Source organism: Sciurus carolinensis, chromosome 17 (genome assembly GCF_902686445.1).
Source record: "Sciurus carolinensis chromosome 17, mSciCar1.2, whole genome shotgun sequence".
Lineage (NCBI taxonomy): Eukaryota > Metazoa > Chordata > Mammalia > Rodentia > Sciuridae > Sciurus > Sciurus carolinensis.
The window spans coordinates 12426428-12433581 of record NC_062229.1 but is presented as its reverse complement, the minus strand read 5'-3'; the positions used below and the strand labels follow the sequence as shown (position 1 = coordinate 12433581).

Below are 7154 nucleotides of genomic sequence, written 5' to 3'. Positions count from 1 at the left end.
AGATTGCCCTGCCAGAGTGCTCCAATGCTTTTATGTTCACAAACCCTCTGATTTACAGTGGAGAAGTTTAGCTCCATGGATGCCCTCAGAGACAGATTTAAGTCCCCACATTTTTATGCTATTGTATGGATTTTCACATCAACTTCTAAACTGATAAATGGATTGTGATTCTCTGACTTTAGTCATGTGAAGGAAACTCAGGAATCATTATTTTGTCAGGGTTCACAATAATTCAGCTGGGATAAAATAACAAGGAGAACAGTGTAGAAACTACTGGAAACACAGGAGGAGTTTCCTCAAGTTGAAAATGATGATAATTATTACCTAATTACAAGGTTGTCTTAAGAATTTTTTAACATTTACATTACTTCTCTATTGTTTCTTATTCTGATATATTAACATATTGTATGTTCTAATTTTAAAATATTCAGATTCCCTGGCATCAAACCAAAACCCACTTGATAATTCTATCTCCCTCTGAAGTACTAGGTGGTTTTTGTTTGTTTGTTTGTTTTGTAACACGGATCGAACCCAGGTGTCCATAAACACTGAGGCACATCCCAATTCCTTCTAATATTTATTTTCAGAGATGTCCCACTGAGTTGCTTAGGGTCTCACTAAGTTATTGAGTCTTGGTTTCACTTGAGATACTCCTTCCTACACCTCCTGAGCCAGTGGGATTATAGGTATGCACCAGAGACCCAGCTTGGTGGTCATTTCTTAAAGCAGTTTGAGAATCTTGGCTTTAGAATATACTCTGCCATTTGATATCATAAAATAACATTACCTGTTAGAAATATGATTGAAACTATGAATTTGAAAATAAAAACATAAAATAATGTCATTCAGTAATATTTGCTTCATAACTAAATCTGTGTCTAGATTTGCATAATCACATTGAAATTTGATTTCTTGATCACTCAGTGTGATTCCGTTCTCCTGCAGACCTCTCACCAAAAGCCAACTAGTGTTATATATTTGGCAGGTAGACTTTGCTGTCTATGTTGGCAAGTCAGTATTGATTTACATATACACAAACTCTTTTCTCAAGAACTTACAAAAAAGAACCTAAACCTCATCTAAATAGTAAACAATGCAATGCCCTGAAATGTTCTACTTGACAACAACAGGTGTTTTTCAGTGTATCTGTGGAATACAAACAATTGTTTCAATGTTTTAAACAATGCACAGAATTGCCTGAGACAGATGTCATTAAACTTGTAAGGTTTATTTTATGACAATCTATTCAAAATTCTTATGTCTCTTTCCATTTTGCATAAGTGAGAATCACTATGTAATATGTGGGTGTCGGTTTGTTTGTTGATTTCCACAATCTATGTATTTTCACTATTGCTATTGCACTCCTGCATTTATTGTTCTGAAAACAAAAAACTGAAGTTCAAAAGTTATAATTTTCACCATTCTCAAGTTTGTAGAGCAGTAGCATTATTCAAGTGGATATTCTTAAGACACAAACATGTTCATTCAATTCTACAACTTTTTATTTTTCCAAAGTGACACTTTGTTTCAAACATAAAAAAATTCTCAAACATTCTTACCCAACACTAGCTACAGTCATTCCACTAAAAGTGTGAGAAATTAAAGCCATTAATATCACTGAATGAGCAATTTAATACAACTGGATATTTAGCTTTAATACATTTTCCAACACACGTTGCAACTGGCTACTACATGTGCAAATGTTAAACATTTCTGCTGTGCAGTCTCCTCAGGGCACCTTTAACGTCCCTATTTCTCAGGCTGTAGATGAATGGGTTCAGCATGCGGGTGACCACAGTGTACATCACTGAGACTATTGTACCCTTCCTGGGAGAATGTGATATAGCTGAACCGAGATACACTCCAAAGTCTGTTCCATAAAATAAGCAAACAACTGCCAGGTGAGACCCACAGGTCAAGAAGGCTTTGTAATTCCCACCTGAGGATGAGATTCTCAAAATGGAGGAAACAATTTTGTAGTAAGAGAAAAGGATCCCTGAGATGGGGAAAAACCCTATATGGCTCCCAGAAAACTCTTGACAATATTATTAGAGAAAATGATTGAACAGGAAAGATTGAGAAGTTCAGAAGGGTCACAGAAGAAATTAGCAATTTCCACATCCTTGAAGTTGGTGATTTGGAAAATCATGAAAATGTGCACCTGGGATTCCAAAAGGCTAAAGAAGAATGATACCAAAATTAAGAAGCCACATTTACAAGGGTTCATAATGACCAAATAATGCAGGGGGTGACAGATGGCTACAAATCGGTCATAGTCCATGACAGTCAGAAGCATATAATCCATACATCCAAAAAAGGTAAAAATAGATATCTGAGTCATGCAGCCCACATAGGAGATGACTCTGCTATGAGTCTGTATGTTCCTGTGCATCTTTGGGACCGTGGTAGAGATGAAACTGATGTCAGACAAGGACAGTTTGGAGAGGAAGAAGTACATGGGGTGTGAAGGTGGGAGTCAGAGCTGACAGCCAGGATGATGAGTAGGTTCCCACACACTGTGACCAAGTACATGGACAGGAACAGTCCAAAGAGGATGGCTGCAGGTCTGGATCCTCTGAGAGTCCCAGGAGATGGAATTCTGATATGCCTGTTGAATTTTGTATGTCCATATTGGATGGACATCTTTAGAAAAATCAAACAGGGTAAGAAAAATGAAAATAGAAATACATCAGCAGGCCCCCCTCACTCTGTGTGCATTCAAATATAAGTGTGCACAAGGAAGTTGCTCACCCTGGATTTTCACATGCCCTGAACATAGTTCTCAGTAGTGCCACACCCAGACTTACACACTCTCACTCTCTCCATCAGTCACGCCTCTTTCCACACCTTATTTGGAGACATTGAACTGAGCCAAATTACAAGCCCAGGGGCAGAGGAGAGGAGTTCATAAACCCAATTAAATATAGCATAATTTTTGAGGGGAAATTGGGGGGTGAGTATAAACTTTACCATTAAGTAAAAGATTAAATGATATTCTACTTCATGACCATCAGGATAATTGCTATTAAGGAAAGGAAAATCAAAGAAAACAGGAACTGTTGGAAAGTTGTGGATTACTGAGAAACATTACACATTGTTGTACTTTGTAAAAAAGTAAAACGGTACAACCACTGTGGAAAATAGTATGGTGGTCTCTCAAATAAATATAATATGCCCAAAGGAATTGAAAGAAGACATCAAAGGGATATAGGTACACGCATGTTCATAGCTGCTTTACTTACAATAGCCAATAGTTAGAAGCAACCTAAGTGCTCATCAGCAGGTGAACAGAGAAATTGCACCATATGTGTGTGTGTGTGTGTGTGTGTGTGTGTGTGTGTGTGTGTGTGTTTGTGTAGTGGAATATCAGTCCATCTTCAAAAGAAAGAAAATTCTGATATGTTACAACAGGAATATAGCTAAATGAGATTCTTAGGCTAAATAAGTCAATGAAAAAAGGTAAATACTATATAACTCAATGTATGTGAAATACTTAAAGTAGTCAGTTTCATAAAGAATTAGAACTACCATTAGAAAAGTGGTTGCCAGGGAACAAAGGAAAAATAGAACAAGGAGTTGCTTAATGGATATACAGTTTCAGTTTTGCAAGATTGGTTGCATAGCAATGTGAGTGTACTTAACACTAGGAAACAATACCTCAAGATGTTAAGATGATGCGGTGTATGTGTTATGCATGTTTTACTACAATTAAGAGAATTTTAATGAAGAAAAAGAAAAAAAGAATCTTTATAAAAGTTCATTAAGAACCAGTTCAATTTACCTTGTTTTGTTCTAAAAAATTGAGACAAATTTCTTTGACCTCTTCTATTTAAGACACAACATGTACTCCAATCTCCAACAACCAAGTTGTGAGTAAGAGCTCACAGTCAGAAAGCATGGTTATAGCCAGTTACCTTCAAGGGTTTTATTGTTATTTGATTTTCTCATTTCCCTCCTCTGTATTTAAGCTTGCCCATTAAAGGTTATGTAATATAATACAAATATTCTTGTCATTGGCACATTTATTTCAAGTTCCAATAAATATGATCAAGTTAAATGCACAAAATCAAGGATAAAACTGATTGCGAAAGTGGCCAAAGTAGGTGATATTAATTTCATAACTGATAAGACACATGTTGAATAGTTTCTTTTTATTCAGGTTTCTTTGCATCAATCCATACAATATCAGCAGAATAACTGGGATATAAAACAGTCCTTTTCTTTTTTTCTTCTCCTTGATTCTGTCCTCCAGCTGACTTGTTAAAACTGCACCATGGTTTTGTGATATCAGTCCATAAAGTTTGCAGTTTAAGACTTTAACACCAAATAAAGACCTGAAGCTCAGCTTTTATTTCCAACCACATTATTTCCACTTCATGGAATGTTTGGTCAGGCATGCCTGACAGGTGGATTGGAATTCTCTCACTTAAGCTACATGAGGGTAACTTGCTTCCTTATTTGTCAATTTTCTTTGTGAGCAAACTGTCTAAATACAGTGTAATAATTACCTACCTGGGGTTCTTGTTATAAGAAATTATCTTTAAAAATTTTTCAGCTACCTAACTAGTGGTTCTGGCTTACTTATTGTTAAAGTCACCTGTGGGTATTTTAGGATGTTCATATACCCTGATATCAGGTCAACACAATTTAATCATCATACCTGCATGTGGATTCATCAGTAGGCTCTTCTTACACCAGAACTGGAAAACAATGTCTACCCACATCCCGCCACTTACAACAGGTTCCATGATACGTTACCTTCTCTTAATTCAGTAATACCCAACACCTATATTAAAGCACATGAATTTGATAATACTGATCTCAAAACTAACATTGGCTAGAGAGATTTCAACAATTACATGAGAAATTTCAGTTCTTTTTAAGATAGAAATTTTGGATAAGGAGGGGTATATTGAATATTGAAGGAAACATCCACAAGGTTTTGAGATGAAGAAAATACTGTTGTAAATCTGGAGCCAGGTGCCCATGCCCCATAAACTTAGCTCATGCCCCTGTAAAATGGGGGAAATACACAAGTGCAGGGAAACCTGGTGTGAAAACATGCAGCTCCACCCTAGCCCCACCGCCAGATGGGCCCCTGATACAGCTCTTCTACAAACATGGAACCCCAGCCAAAGGCACCACTGCTTCTCACCCTCAAGACCACCAACGTTTTCCCATGAATGTGTACCTACCTTCATATATAAACCTCTGTCTATCCCTTTGTCTGGCTCATGCTGAAATTCATCTCAGTCTTATATTCCAACAACCCCATTGGTCCAGAGTTGAGCTCCCCTCTCCTTTGGGAAATCCTTAGACCCTTCTCCAGAAATGTCTCTTCTCTTGTGACATTACTATCTTTGCTGATTTCACTCTCCTGCAAAGCTGTCTCCCAAGCACACCTACCTCATAAAAGGGAGGTGTGATTTTCTGTTGATGCTTCCCTGTGAATATTCATTCATGTTCCCATAAAGGATTCCATAAAAATTTACCTTAAGAGTACCTAAATCTCATCTAAGTAGTCCACAACACAATATGCTGTGCCCCTGAAAGGGACTACTTTTCATTATTCTGAGGTTTTAATTTGTGAAGAACATTTCTCTACCTTAAAGTCTTTATCCTATGCAAATTACCTGAAGGAAAGACATCATTTAACCAGTAAGATTTTTAATATGACAATCATTGGAAAACTGTTTTTCCCAATCCATGTCACACAAATAAGAGTGTCTGTATAATATGTTGGCAGGGAATAGGTGTTTGATTTCCAAAGAAAAATCCTTGTCCAAATTCACTAATAAAGAGCTACATTTATTTCTCAATTTTAAAAAGCAGTCATTATAGATATACTTATTAGTTGGGTTCATTTTTTTCTGTTTTCTCATAATTTTTGGTCCATTGTAATTGTACATAATGGTGAGATTTATTGTTACATATTCACACACGCACATTATACAATGATATAATTTGGTCAATATAATTTTCTACTATTTCCCACTTTCCTCCCATCCTCTCTCACCCTATAAGCTTTTCTCCACCATGCTAACATCTCTTTGATTTTTAAGAGCATTATATTCATAAGTAGTAGTTGTGTTTGTCTCAGCATAGACATATGCCCATGGAATTTGATTTACTCTTTTTGAGGACTCATCTTTCCCCTTAGCCCTCCCATGCTCCCTCCCTCAACTCCCCTCCCTCTACTCTACTGATCTTCCTTTGGCTCACTTATTTATTATGATGTATTGGTACTTTCTCCATATACATAACATGGAATTTTCCATGGTACATTTATCTATGCACACACTGTGATTTTGTTAGATTCTTTCCACCTTTCCTCCCTTTTCCCATCCTTCCTCCTTCCCTCTTGACCTCCTTCTTCTACCCACTGACCTTCCCTATATTTTATGTTATCTAAAGATCATTCTTTTCTCCCCCCTTATTTTGCTATTGCTTACCATCTTAGAGAAAACACTTGAGTCTTGCTTTTCTCATTCTGGATTATTACCTTAGCATGATGTTATCACTTTCCATTAGTTTTTACCAGCAAATGCTGTAATTTCATTCTTCTTTAAGACTAAGTAAAAGACCACTGGGATACCTGCCACATTTTATTAATCTATTCATCTGATGATGGGTATCTTGACTCGATCCATAATCTATTTTATCACCACTTTAATTTTTTTCTTGCTTTGCTAGCAAAGGTGAAACAGGGTTTGTTTGTCCCTGAGCCATCAGGGTTGAACAGAGAGCTTTTAAAGAGATGATTCAAAATCTACATTCCAGGTGTGCTTTGAGGTCTGAGGTCGGAATTCACTTGTTAAGTTGGGATATAGCCATTTCTTACATTTTTGGCACCACCCAGAAGTCTGCATTACTACATTACTGTCAGAGGTGGATGTGCTCAAGGACCCAGAACTCAGTCAAGGATGGGCATGAAGGTAAAATCCTGCATTCTTTAAGGTTAGGGAAAGCGAGAAGGAGAAGAGAAAAAATAAATCTGTGTTCAAATCATCCTTGGGATTAGGGCAGCAAGGGCTATTTTCAAACAGGAAGTGGATCACTGTTACATTTCCTCAGTGTCAATTTCCACCTTCCATTTCTATGGGAAAATGTGCAGGAGTCATCTCCACGATGCTTCCTGTACACAGAGGGCAAAG

The 7154-nt window shown here is 37.0% G+C and overlaps 1 pseudogene; it reads right to left on the bottom strand.

Annotated features, from left to right (window-relative positions):
- Nucleotides 1–1703: 1703 nt before the first annotated feature.
- Nucleotides 1704–2458, bottom strand: LOC124968066 (olfactory receptor 7E24-like; annotated as a pseudogene).
- Nucleotides 2459–7154: the final 4696 nt, after the last annotated feature.